The sequence below is a fragment of the Mus pahari genome, chromosome 2, assembly GCF_900095145.1.
Source record: "Mus pahari chromosome 2, PAHARI_EIJ_v1.1, whole genome shotgun sequence".
NCBI classification, from domain to species: Eukaryota; Metazoa; Chordata; class Mammalia; order Rodentia; family Muridae; genus Mus; species Mus pahari.
Window position 1 is genome coordinate 138,038,753 of NC_034591.1, and position 14,736 is coordinate 138,053,488.

Sequence of the window (14,736 nt, forward strand, 5' to 3'; positions counted from 1 at the left end):
GATATAGCTCAGCAGCCACATCCCCAGCAGATTCAAGTTCCTATAAACTAGGACCTTCTAGTGCTCTAATAATTCTTAAGCCTTATGTTTTTATAATGTAGAAAAAAATTAATTAAGAGAGGGGGGATGGCTCAGCATAAACTGTTGTTACAGAGGTCGTGGGTTCAGTTCCCACTTCCCACATGATGGCTCATAACCATCCCTAATTCTGTTCCAGAGCTTCTGATGCCTTCTGGCTTCTGCCAGCATCCAGATATATATGGTATAATATACATACAGCCATACATTCATACATATAATAAAAAATATATTTTAAAAAACATTTCAAACAATAAATGAGCTAATGAGAGACCCTGTCCCAAACAAAGGGGGAGAAGAAAGGGGAACTGAGGACAATTGAAACGACTTTTGATTCTGTCTCCTCAGTCAGGATGGTTATCAAATAAAGATAAATAATGCCGATGAGGAAAAGAGAGAAATGGTTATTTGCTAATGTAAGAACACTAACAGTTACACCAATTGCTGAAATTAGTATGGAGATTTCAAAAACAAGCAAGCAAACAAATAAATTGTACCATATGACCTTGCTATACCACTTCTGGGTATATACCCAAAGAACTCTAAACCCTACCACAAGTATCTGGATATCCATAACTATACTGTTCACAAGAGCTAAGAAATGGAATGAGTTTAGAATAGATAATGAAATGTGATACACACAATGGAACTTTATTCAGCTTTAAAAATGGCATTTATAGAAAAATAGAAAACAAACCAGACAAATATTGTTTACACAAATATTTTGTGCACATAAATGGGTAGAATCATAAAAGAGGAAGAGGAAATCTCAAGGAGAAGAAGAGAGGGCAATATATGTATGAGAGGAGGGGCGGGGCTAAGAAGAAAGCAGACACTAGCAGGGGGTGAGTAGTAGGTGACAATTCTGTCTTGAGAGGTTAGAGAGATGGCTCAGTAGGTAAGAGCACTGACTGCTCTTTCAGAGGTCCTGGATTCAATTCCCTGCACCCACACAACAGCTCATAACTGTCTGTAACTCCAGTTTGGGAAAACCTATAGCACCCTCACACAGATGTATATGTAGGTAAAACATGAATGCACAAACAACAACAGCAGCAGCAATAATAATGATATTAAGATTTTTAAAATGCAATATGAAGCCTATTACTTTGACTGCTTGGTTTTCTCCCCATATTTTTATTTATGTAGGGTATGCAAGTATATGGGTTCATGTGGAGGTCAGAAGACAACTTTTAGAAGTAGTTCTTGAGGAAGAGGGGAGGGGGAGCTTCGATCAGGACGTAAAGTAAGTAACTGAAAATAACTCCTTCCACCCAGGGGTTGAGCTCAAGCTGTCTCACTCAGTGGCAAGAGCTATGTCTCTGGCCTATAATGCTAATCTAAAAATCTAATATAAAAAAATTGGACTACAGATATAGGTTGGTTGTTTTGAGTGCTTTCCCAGCATACCCAAGTCCCTGGGTTCAAACTGAACACATAAACCAAGTACACACCAGTAGTTCCAGGGCTCAGGATATGGAAGTACATGTTCTCCATTCAAGGTTATCTATCCTTAGGCTACATGAAGACTGAGGCCAAACTGGGACAATGAGACCCTATCTGAAAAGTCAGTAAGTGGGGCAAGCCTAGGGAGATGGCTCTGTGGTTAAAGTGTGTGCTTTGCAAGCCCAAGTCTGAGTTCAGATTCCTAGTACCCATATAAAGCTGGGTATAGCAGTCTATAAACCCGGTACTAGCAGGAACTGAGATGGGCAGATACTGACCAGCTAGCCTATCTACTTGGAAGGGAGATCCCAGCACAAAGCAAGATAAGATACCCAGACTTCATACAAATATACAGACAAGCACACAGACAGATAAGCCATACAGCACACATTGTTAATTTCATGTTAATTATGTCAATCCTTCAAAGCCAGCAGAACTACACAGCAATTTTCAGGACAGCCTGGGTTACAACAGTTAACACCCTGACTCAAAAAACCAAAACCAAAACCAAACTGGGCCAGAAACAGCTCAGCAGGTAAAAATGCAGTACAAGCCTAAGTCTGACATACGAATTCACTCCCCAACCTGAGCTTGATCCAGGGACTGAGTAAAAGGAAATCTGAAAGTGTCCTAACCCCCACGCTCACACTACAGGCAGCATGTGCTAATACCAAGGAGGCCTCTAAACCTGACTGGACTGTCTCCCCTTCCCACTTCAGGCTCAGCAGCACACAATAATTAAATGCATTTGATTTTATCAGGTTCTGGGGATGAATGATCCTTACCTATCTCCAGCTCTAAGGAATACTTTGCAAACACTATTTCAACTCAGTAGTATAAGAGCCATCACAGATTAAGAAACTTCATTAAGGGGCTGGAGAGGTGGCTCAGTGGTTAAGAGCACTGACTGCTCTTCTGAAGGTCATGAGTTCAAATCCCAGCAACCACATGGTGGCTCACAACCATCCGTAATGAGATCTGACGCTCTCTTCTGGTGTGTCTGACGACAGCTACAGTGTACTTACATATAATAATAAATAAATCAAAAAAAAAAAAAAAAGAAAGAAACTTCATTAAAAGAGCTACAGATATAGCCAGGTGATAAAGGGCCTGGGTTAAATGTCCAGCACACAAGGAAAGAGAAAGACTGAGACTTCCCTCTCCATCAAATATAACTTAGCAGCAGAGCCTACATCTTCAGAGAATTTACTACCCTATGTGTCAAAAAGAGTCTGTCCTAATCACACTACGTAGTAATTTACTTGATAATAGAATTTTATCTTTTACACTTTAGATTTGGTCAAATCTGTTTATCAAAGATATTTTTCTCCCTAATTCAATAGATCCTAATGTCTATAAACCCTTTCAATCCAGAGAAAATACAATTTAGAATTCACATAAAATTAGACTGATCATATATCACAGACATAACTGGGTATGTATTTGCAATGGTGAAGTATTTTCACTGTGCCTAACATGACTAAAGGTGTTGGGTGTACTCTCCAGCCCCACCTCCCAAAGGCTGATATAAATTTCTGTTGAAAAGGAAAAGGGACTTCATAATGAAATAAAAAATATTAATAGAAATAGATGTATTTCTTTGTAATTCCTTTGAGACAGGGCTTGTTTGTGTAGCCCTGGCTGCCTGGAACAGGTTCACCTCAAATTCAGAGATTCACCTGCTCTGTCTCCCCCGAGGGCTGGTGTGCCGCCACCGCCACCACCACCACCCTTCTTTGTCATTCTTAATAAAACAGCTAAAGTCGCGTAGGAAAACTCAAACCATCACATCATAGACTACCCAACCATCCCCTCTATCTGCAAATGATCACAAAGCCAGAAAATAACATCCTGACTTAGGGATTCCTATATATCCTCACTTCTAAGATCACTGCTTCCATGTCCTGAGGGACAAGCCTCAACCTCATATACTTCAAGGCAGACAGATAACTCTTTTCATGACACTAAAAAGGGTATTTATTTTATCTGTGGCCATTTTTCTACCCAAATTCAATATGGTCCCTCTATCAAAAAGACTAAAAAGTTTTACCATCAATCTTTATAAAAACCACAAAAGGCAACTGAGATCTGGCAAAGGCAACACTCGTAAACACAGACAAGTACCTGCTCTTTCCTACAAGATGTGAAACATGGATATAGGTAAAAGGTTGAAAAAAACTTTCACTTACAGTTCACAAAGCACTTTCTGGACATTATCTCATTTAATCTACATATGATATAGATGAAAAAGGGCATGTATTATAACAAGAACCTATCCAAGATGCTACAATAAAATAAAGCGAGGAATAAAGGTTTTCTGGTTTCAGCATTTTTCAAAGTATATTTAGCCAATGTTCCCTCCCCATCATTTCCCCAGCCACTATTGTGCCTACTCTTCCCTTACACACCCCGCCCTGAAAATCAGATTTCTCTTCACATTTTATTATATACAAATTCTATCCATGAAAACCTGAATAAAGGGAAAACTCACTTAGGTTTTTAAGCCAAAAATGGTTATATATATCAAATACAATGCTAGTTTACAATTTAATCAACAAAGCCATTCCTCTGACATAGTACTGATGGTGGTTAGCAGACAGGCCCAATATAATCTACAGGACCAGACTGCCATGTAAACACAGCTATATACTCTAGGTTTTCATGAAGCTACAATCCTACTTTTTGGCTGAATTTTTAGGTTGAATGAGCTGTAGTAGTACTGCAACTTCTGTAAGTCATCCTTCTAGCACATGTTCCTCCTCTAGCCCGCCCCCCCCCCTTCATCAAGCATCCAGAATACGGACACTGGGACAGTGGTACAAGCAGCCCACTGACAAGGAGGTCAACCCTGACGAACCACAGCTTGACCTTGACAACTGTGTAAATAAAGCCAGGGCCCAGGAGCCTCAAGAAAGTAGATCTCAACCTGTAACCTGTAGACCGTGATCCCTTCGGGAGTCAAAAGACCCTTTCACAGGGGTCACTGAAGATCACCAGAAAATAGATAGCAAAAAACAGTAGCAAAATTAGTTATGAAGTAGCAACAAAAATAATTTTTATGGCTGGGGTTACCAACATAAAGAATTGCAGCTTTAGGAAGGTTGAGAACCAGTACTCAAGGAAAGAAATATAAGAAAGAAATATACTCTTATCTCGCTGACAATGATATCTGGAAACTCTTGGTACAGGATACTATAACTTTCTTGTTTTACACTACCCCTGTTCAGTTTTAGAAAGTTATTTCCTTAACCATTTGTGCTACTTGTCAGCAAGAAATGGTTATCAAGCGTTTGTTTCTCTTCATATAAACAAAACCATCGATTTTCTTTATGTTGACATTCATTTTGAATGGCATCTGAGCATTCCTATATTTGAACAAAAAATACTACTAGGACACCCAAGGTTGTATAGAGACCTGGTCTCAAAAAAGTAAATCAAAATAAAATTCTACTAAAAAGAGCAAACCATTGTTTCCCCAAATTTAATCACACCACCAAATAAAGCAATATATATATATATATATATATATATATATATATATATATATATGAATAAGAAAACAAGTGGGCAGAATAAAGGATTCAATTAACTAATTCATATTAACTTTTCAATATATAAGATATACTATACCAGAAGATATCAAACTAAAGACAGAACTAGATAGTGCTAGCACATAAAAGAACAAAACAAACCATCGAGTGGACCAGCAAAAGGGCTTGGCAAATAAAACCACTTGTTGGGCTGGTGAGATGGCTCAACTGGTAAGAGCACTGACTGCTCTTCCGAAGGTCAAATCCCAGTAACCACATGGTGGCTCACAACCACTTATAATGAAGTCTAATGCCATCTTCTGGTGTGTCTGAAGACAGCAACAGTGTAATTATCTAAAATAATAAATAAATCTTAAATAAATAAAACCACTTGCTATCTGATGACCCCATTTCCATCCCTGCAACCAAGGATGGGAAACCAACTTCTATCCAGGATAGAAAGAGAGTCCTAGCGAAAAGTTGTCTCAGGCCTACAGTCCATGCACAAACACATAAACATAAGTAAAATAAATAATTTTTAAAATGCTGTAAGAAGTTTGATATCACTTAAGGGATATGCAAGCCAAAACCATACTGAAGCACACCTGAATTCCCATAGAAAGGAGAAGAATGAGTTTGAGGCCAGGTTAGCCTACAAAGACCCAACTCAAAAATTAAAGCTGGGGGGCTGGTGAGATGGCTCAGTGGGTAAGAGCACCCGACTGCTCTTCCGAAGGTCCAGAGTTCAAATCCCAGCAACCACATGGTGGCTCACAACCATCCGTAACAAGATCTGACTCCCTCTTCTGGAGTGTCTGAAGACAGCTACAGTGTACTTACATATAATAAATAAATAAATCTTAAAAAAAAAAAAAAAATTAAAGCTGGGCTCCAAATAGGACTCTGTTCACCAACACTCAGAGTAGTATTATTCATAGTTGCTGAATAAGTGCTTTTGTGTGTGTTTGTGTGTGTGTATACAAAAGATTATCCAGCCCTTTTTTGTCTTGTTTTTCCAAACAGGGTTTTTCTGTGTAGCCCTGGCTGTCCTTACTCTGTAGCCCAGGCTGGCTTCAAACTCATATCTGCCTGTCTTTGTCTCCTGAGATTAAAGGTGTATGCTGCTGCCACTGCCCCTGCCACTACCACAAACACAGCCACCACTACCAGCACCAGCAGCTTAATTTGTTCAGTTTCAAAAAGAAATTAAATTTGAGGGCTCAGTAGTTAAGAGCATGTGGGGTTTTCAGTCCAGTTCCAGGTGATCTGACACTCTTGTGGCCTCCAAGGGAAACCACACACACATGCATACATGTAGGTAAGACAAAATATAAAAATTACTAAGTCTTTATAAAAAATGAAACTTTAATAAATGCTTGAGTTGAATGAACACTGAGGACATGTTAAATCAAATATGACAATTATAGAAAACTGAGGCGTGGTTTTACTTGTATGAGTTACCTATACAAGCTCCAGGACAGCCAGGGCTACACAGAGAAACCCTGTCTCGAAAAACCAAAAAGAGCCGGGCGGTGGTGGCGCATGCCTTTAATCCCAGCACCTGGGAGGCAGAGGCAGGCGGATTTCTGAGTTTGAGGCCAGCCTGCTCTACAAAGTGAGTTCCAGGACAGCCAGGGCTACAGAGAAACCCTGTCTCAAAAAAGCAAAAAAAGAAAATGGATACTTAGCTTTGGTGAAAATCGTTAAGTGTTTATTGTAATACATGAAAATTAGAAAAAATAAAAAATAAAAACCCCAAGTGTACTGCAAGTTTTAACATACTTTCAACACTAATCAGAAAAGCATTACCCTTTACTTAAACTGTATGAAGCTTTAGTTATTAAATTGCTAGCCTTTAATCTATCATCCTTAGCCAACTAAAAATGTATCCAGTTACAGGATTGTTACAAAGCATCTCTACAAGATGGTAGGAAGTCTGAGGTCCAAAGCACAGTGTATCTCAAATGTCAAACCTCCCCAAATTTCCTTTCCAGACATTACTGGCTTTGATAAAGGAATTTGAAAGCTACTCATTTACTGGAGCCCAACAGGATAAGAGAATTACTATTACTGTTGGGGGAAATTTACATAAGATTCCAAAATGTAGTTTTCTGATAAAATACAAAACTAAAATACTACCCAAAATGGGAGAGCAAAGCAGTACGAGACAAGTGGCCTTATATTACAAAGTAATCCCATGTTTTGTTTCAGACTTTATGTCTAAGTAGTAAGAGCATCAATTAGCTAAGTAGAATCAGAAGGGGGTTAAAGGTACAAAAGCATTTAGGTGATGAGTACATTTTAAAATTTTTTTTGTCATAACTCATGACATACTGACATTTTGTGGGAGAAAGGGTATAAAATTAATCCACACATAAACATAATAAGGTTGTTTACCAGCTTATTAACTGAGTTGGTATATATCATGAGAATCTGATACTTTACAGACATTGCTGGGAAATCTGGCAGATTAAAAAGTACCTTGATCAGCTAGTTGGGTTGTGGTGGCAGAGTTAGAGGCCAGCCTGGTCCAAAGAGTGAGTTCCAGGACAGCCAGGGCTACAGAAAAACCCTGACTCAAAATCAAAATCAAAACAAAACAACAACAACAAAAACCAGAAAACCTAGAACCGTGATCAACAAAAGTGGACTGCAAACTCTTAAGACAGAATCACAGGTTTTACCCTGCTCCTCTCCCGAATAGGGGACAGAAAGCACAGTACATAGTAGACTGACAAGGGTAAGATTAAGAGCTGGCTATGGAATGAAGGTGCTGGAGCGGTCAGCAGTGTACAGCAGAGTTTGGATGGATCCCAGTGCTCATGCAGGAAGTAGCTCAGAACCACCTGTAACTCCAGCCCCAGTTCTGACACCCTCTTTGGGTCTGAGAGCACCCACACTTGCTACACCCCACACACCATAGACAGAACTGAGAAATGTTTTTGAGCTTGCTGTGCCAAATACCAGACAAATGTGTGTCCCATAAAATTCAAATGTAACCTAACCATCTTTGATGGTTATTCTTGTCCATTTGGAAAATCACCTTGGAAATGCATCTCAGTGTGTCTATGAGGATGTTTCCAAAAAGGTTCACCCGGAGAGGGAACAACTACGCTGAATACAACATCATGAGTGAGTGTTCTATGGACAAAGTAAGCTACCAGCATTCATCTCATGCTGCTTCCTGACTCCTCCCATCACGTCCCCAACACACACACTGTCCTCTTGCCTCCACACCATGAGGGACTGTATCCCCTAGAGCAGTGGTTCTCAACCTATGGGTTGTGATCACTTCAGGAGTCACAATGGATATTTCCATTGCAGTAAAACTACTGCAGTCTTGAAGCAGCAATGAAATGATTTTATGGTTGGGGGTCACAACAACATGAGGAACTGTATTAACAGGTTCCAGTACTGGGAAGGTTGAGAACCACTGCCCTACAACTACACGCCAAATTAAACCTTCCCTTAACTTGCTCCATGGCAGGTATTTGGTCACCTTAACAAAACATTGGTAGTTCAACTGCCAATGAATATTCTTTATTTTCCTTAATGAAGGGGTCCACATAGTGAGTTTGAAGCCAGGGTTGTCTAGTGACAGCCTGATGTCACTATCCATTGTCACTTCTCTGATCCCGAAATAGTTTTAACAGTTAAACTTGGAAGAACAAAAAACTTTAGTAAAAGGGAGGGGCACTTGTGGGGCTCCACGAACTCCAGCCTCACGGGGATAGGGGTAGATTGTAGCTTTTGTGTCTCAGGCAATCTGGAGAAGGGGAAGCCACTGGAAAACAAAAACACCAGCCTGGCGTTTGTCACTATAAGGCGGAAAGTCCTTTCTACAACCTCAACTACACAAATACACAGCATGTGGATCTAAAATACACATGTACAGATATTTTTGGAGGCTCTCCATACTCTTAATATGACAAGCAAGAAAATGCCAAGTGAAGACAGTTTCTCTACTTAACCTTACTCAGCTTCTCTTGGAACAACTGCATGTCAGCACAGCTAACCGGTTTTCCCTCACATTTCAAAATATCATAATGACTGTAATTTCTTCAACTTTTAATGTTTATGACTTGGGATTACAGAATACTGTGAACTCACCTGCCAGTAGTCTCTCTAGGAATCCACAGTATTAAAGTGCTCACAGCGACTTACAATAAAACCCATCCTCACACTCTTCACATAAAGTCATAAAGGTTAGTTTTTCCTCCACCCACTTTTCTCCCAGGTTATGATGCTATGCCATGAATAAAGCAACTCCTGCTTCTTTCTCTGAGTGAAGAACCTATTCCTTGCCCTCAGTCCCTCCTGCCTCAATCTTCAGGGCCCACCAGTTCAATGGCCAAAGAGGAAATGGGGGGGGGGAAGGGGGAGAGATAACTTTGTCATTCTAACCCCCCATGCAACTACTGAAGTGTATATTCAATAGGGACTCAATTTTTCCCCCATAAAACTGTCCAATATAAACAGAAGCCAGATGGTAGCTGGTGGGCAGCGGGCAACAGGCTAAATGTAGGTTAGGTACCGAGCTCTTTATGCGATGTAGAAAGGGAACCCAGGCGGTGGTACTTGACTGGGTTGACTGGGTGACTGGGCTAGCTCGTAGCTTTTTTGTCAGAATCAGACAAAATACTCAACACATGGACTCCAGTACCTAAAGGAGGTACCAGCAAACAGGGAGATGGAAATAGTTTGTCCAACTAACTAAGCAGCAATGACACAAGGGACATAGAAGAGACCTCCTATGAAAGACCAACAATGGTTTGGGTTACAACTCTGAAATGTCCTTGTTTTCTTCCAAGTATCTTTAAAAATACATTATCAACTGTTTTAAAACAGAAGAAATAGCCTCTAACGTACCTGTTATTAAGGAGAAAAGACTTAAATGGCATTTAAATCTTTGGGATTTGTTAATGATTTAAGAATGTCCAGGAAAAAAAAGCCAAACAACGAAAAACCAACCCTCCAGATTCAACTGATATACTTTCCACATAGATTTGAAATTTAACCCAACTTCAGGCATTGGGAAAACTCTAGGCAATTGTTGGGAAAATAGCATTGAAAGAATTCACATACAAGGTACATACAGGCTGGTTAGAAAAAAAAAAACCTCATTGATTAACACTGTCTCTATTCATGAATACAAATCTTACAGAATACAGGGATTACAAACCTGGGATGAGAAACATTAAATTAATAGGACTTAAGTTGTTCTCTATCTGGATGTGGGGGAATCTACTCTAGTCAAACATTCAACTTGGTAACCTTCTTCCTTCTTGTTCCAAAGGTTGTAATAGGAAAAAAAAAAAAAATAGAAACAGCCGATCGCTACTCTAAATTTTACTCCTTGGGATGGACGTAGGAACGTCAGGGTGAGGCTCGCAGCATCCTCCTGCCTCGGTCACGTCAAAATTCTTCAGAGGAAACAAGGACAGTGGCGACAACCACACCCCTGAGGACAGCCGAGCCAGCCGGCAGGTTTTACTCTAAGCAGCATTCCCAAGCTTACCACACCCCCCTCGGCGACACCGGGCAACCAGCCTAATTTCACGCCGCGCCCGCCGCCTCACGCCCCCTCCCGCACGCAGCCGACTCGCAGCTTCCGCCGACCGTGGTACCCAGCGCCCACCGGCCGCCGGCGCCCGCCCCCGCGCAGCGCCGCGTCCGCTCCCGCCGCCGAGCTCGGCTGGCTCCGGGTCGGCGGCCGAAGCCTCCCGCTCGAGGGCGCGCCCCTGGCCCACGCCCCCGCCGCCGCCGCCCCGGGCGGCCCGCCGCTCACCTGGCCGCCGGCTCCTCCCTCGCCTGCCGGGCCGGCCGCCGCCTAGGAGCAAGCGCGGGCCGCGGGAAGTCCGCTGAGGAGGGGGAGGGGGCGGGATGCCGGGAGCCGCCTCCTTTCTCCTCGCCGCCGGCTCCCGCAGCCAGGCCGCGCGTCCTCACCCACTCGCCCACTTTCTCACGGCCTCGCGGTCGGCCGGCCTCTCCCGCCCTCCCCCCTCCCCCCGACGCCCGCACTCCCGTTTCTACACACTCGCTCACACCCGGCCGCCGCTCGCTCCCTCACTCGCCTGTCGCTCGCCCGCGCGCGCGCGCGACCCCGCTCTCCCTCTCTCTCTCTCTCTCTCTCTCTCACACACACACACACACTCACACACAGACACACAGCGCACGACGCCGGCGAGGCCGCCCCGCGTCCCCCAGACCGAGGCGCCGCGCGCCCCCCGCCCGAGCCGAGGACCCGCGCGGCCCCGCCCCCGAGCGCCGCACTCGCGGGCGGGGGGCGGCGGCGGGGGGGCGGGGCGGCGGCGAGCGTGCCCGGCGGACGACTGACACCTGCGCGGAGACCGCCCCGCCGCCCGCCGGAGGGGCCGCCGCGGGGCGCGCGCTCGCGAAGGGGGAGGCACGCGGGCGCTCCAAGGACGCGCCTCGCCACCCGCCCCCCCCAAACCGTCCTCTCGGAGCCGGGAAAACGGGTGGGGGGCGAGGTTTGTTCCGCTCGGCACCGCGAGAGTAGGCCCTGCCGTTGTGCGCCCTCCCGCCCCGCGCAGCCCCTCCTTGGGCTGCGGCCGGCCGTGAGCGCTTTGATGCCCGCCGACCCCTCCGAGCCTCCGGGCGCGAGGTCTGGCCAGGGGACTCGCGCTGCCCGCCGAGGGGGCCAGCAACCCTCCCTCCCTAGCGTTCTGCCTCACCAGAAGGCAGAGATTTGGGGACAAAGATGATGGTAACGGTAATAGTCTGGATCTGCGATCGCACCGAAGACAATACCTCTGTTCAGAAAGGCGGGTTAACTGCAGCCTCAGGCGAGCTTGGTACGCTAAGGGAGGCTGAGGCAGGAGGATCACGGGCGATCCTATGGCACAAAAATAAGCGATATGATAAATACTATGGGTTAGATAGGTTCAAAGATAGACAAGGAAGCTAGAGCCAGCTTGGAGAGTTGATGTCAGAATAAACATCATATATTTTAGGAACATTTCCTACATCCTGAAACCTAATAAATCGTCCAAAGAGGCGAAACATTTGATCCGTCCACTACTTAACTCCTTTCTCTACAGCATGAGTGAAACCAAGGCTGGGGAGTGACGTCCTTCTTTACAATGAAAATTCATTCCTAAATAACTTCAGACAGCAGAGGTCCCAGATATGAGCTACAATTCAAACCCTTTGTACACAGAGTCAAGTCACTTCAGCTAACAACCTCTTTCCACGCTCCTTAATCATGGGGAGGGGGAGGAGAGTATGGTCACAGCTGCTGATTTCAGGTACTGAATCCTGAAGCACAGGTAGTTTTCTGTAGGTCACCACCCTTTCACAGAGGTCACCTAAGACCATGGAAAACAGATATTTACATTATGATTCATAACTGTAGCAAAATTACAGTTAGGAATTAACAGTTGGGGGGGGTGTCACCACAATATCAGGAACTGTATTAAAGCATTAGGAAGGTTGAGAACCACTGGTCTAGAGGGTGGGTGAAATTGCTCGGAGGATAAGGTACCTGTACATCTCTGCCAAGCCAGAAGACCACTTCCCACAAGTGTGATCTAGCTCTACCTCTGTCTCCCCACGTGTGAATACAGAGATTGTATCAATTTTAAGAGCTGTACAACAACCTAGGCTTGGATGACCGTTCCTGTTACCTCTGTGGTCTTCTGAAGAAAATTCGCCTCCCTAGTGACTTTAAAAGGGAGTTCCCTGCTGTATTAGGGTTCTCTAGAGTTATAGAATTTATGAATGTCTCTATATATTGAATTTATTGTGATGACTTACAGGCTGTAGTCCCGACAATGGCCAGCTGTGAATGGCAGTCTAGTTAGGAGTTGCTTGGTCCCACGAGGCTAGTTGTTTAAGCTGGTCTCCTGTAGAAGGAGGTTCCAACAGACGTGTTGACAAGAAGAGTGAATCTTCCTTCTTCCAAAGTCCTTATGTAGACCTCCAGCAAAAGGTGTGGCCCAGATTAAGGTGTCTACCACCACGCCTGGATCTGAGACTTGCTTTGTCCCAGGCTGATCTCCTTGCCTCAATCTCCTGGGATTAAAGGTGTGTACTACCTTGCCTAAACCTGAGTTTTTCATGGCTACTATACCTCGGGATCTCCATGTCAAGATACAGGTCAGAAACCTGTGTCTTCCAGCCTCAAGATCTGGATGACAGGTGTGCCCTCCAATTCTGGATTGTAGTTCCTTCCAGCTATAGTCAAGTTGACAACCAGGAATAGCCACCACACCTACTTTATTTAGAATTGTCATAAGGAGCTAGTAAGCACAGCAGATCCTCAATATCCATGGTAACTGGAGCTAGGACTCTTAGGGATATTCAAGTTACATATGTGAAATGGTAGGTAGTGCTTGCATAGAACCTACACACTTCCTAAGCCATCTCCAGACGATGCCATACTGAATTCAACAAATATACAAACGGACAAAACACCTGGACATGTATCCAATTGTTTTTAATCTACAGTTGGTTAAGTCCAAAGAAGTCACGGACATGGAGCAATTGCTAATTATGAGTGGCTATGCTATTCTTTGTTATATCATTGAGAGCAACCTAAGCTAACCTTTGTGAAGAGGGTTTGAAGAGGAGCCAATGTGAAGTATGATATACTGCCTTAAGAAAAGGGGAAGGAGGGCTGGAGTGAGCGGGGCGGAGCAAGAAGGAAAAAAGGAAACAGAGAAGGAGCTATTCTGATAGCTAGCCCCCTGGGACATAAAGCATGGTCCACCAAAGCCTATGCCTTTGAAAAAGCATTTTGTAATAAAGGGACACTTGATCACAAATACTTGCCACAGACAAATTCATGTATACATACACGCAGAGTTTGGCAGAGAAGTTGCACAGAGCATGAACAGCTTGTTCTATTGTAACAGAATCCAGCTGATAGTAACCGTATACCTTCCAGAAAAAGTAGGTTGTCCAGGTGAATCTGTAGGTATGCTATCAACTCACTGGCCACTTGCAATTTTAAAACGCTACCTATCATCCACCATTTTAGCGTCCCTGCACGATCTGAGTGTATGCAATATTGGTTTTGATGTATGCTAACAGAAGGGACACACACACACACACACACACACACACACACACACACACAAAGCCAAAGCATGGCCTTTTGCCTTAATTTTTAGCGTTTATGAGTTTAGCATTAAAAAACCAAGGCACACATGAGGGACCTGGAAAGACTGCAGAATAAAGCGAAGACCACCCCTAAGCTCAGTTCTAAAAGAGAATGCAGAATTCTGGTCTAAATCCATTGACACTTTTCCTTAGTCATATCTGAACAGCAAAATATGTTCATAAAAAAACCCTTTGAGGGTTAGATAAAACAAATATAGCCCTTAAGCTTAACATATTTAACACTTCTTATAAGCTGGAACCCAACTTTACAACAGTCGGCTCTCAAACTGGATGCCTAGAGCTTCTTTGTGAAATTTTAGAGATTACCCTGACTCAGGTTTATCTAAGGATACAGCCCATTTTAAACTGGCTAAGCGCTAGATGAACACATAACCATTTAACTTTTTTGAATGACATAATGGTGATTAAATCTCTACCTTTTCCATCGCAAACCCAATGCTAAGAATGGCCACACACTGAGGTTTCATGGTTGGTATAGTTAGACAGTTCTCATCTCAGATCTTCTTTAAAATAGGACTTCATCATAAGTATTTTGGCT

At 43.6% G+C, this 14,736-nt stretch overlaps 1 protein-coding gene across 1 annotated transcript in view; it reads right to left on the reverse strand.

The window, feature by feature from the left end:
• Rimklb (ribosomal modification protein rimK like family member B) overlaps nt 1–10,993 on the reverse strand; it is a 39,041-nt gene extending 28,048 nt beyond the window's left edge. Inside the window, exon 1 of the mRNA XM_021190556.2 lies at nt 10,843–10,993. The gene's annotated coding sequence lies outside the window, so the exon portion shown is untranslated. The remainder of the gene's footprint in view (nt 1–10,842) is intronic.
• Between the last annotated feature and the right edge of the window lie 3,743 nt (nt 10,994–14,736).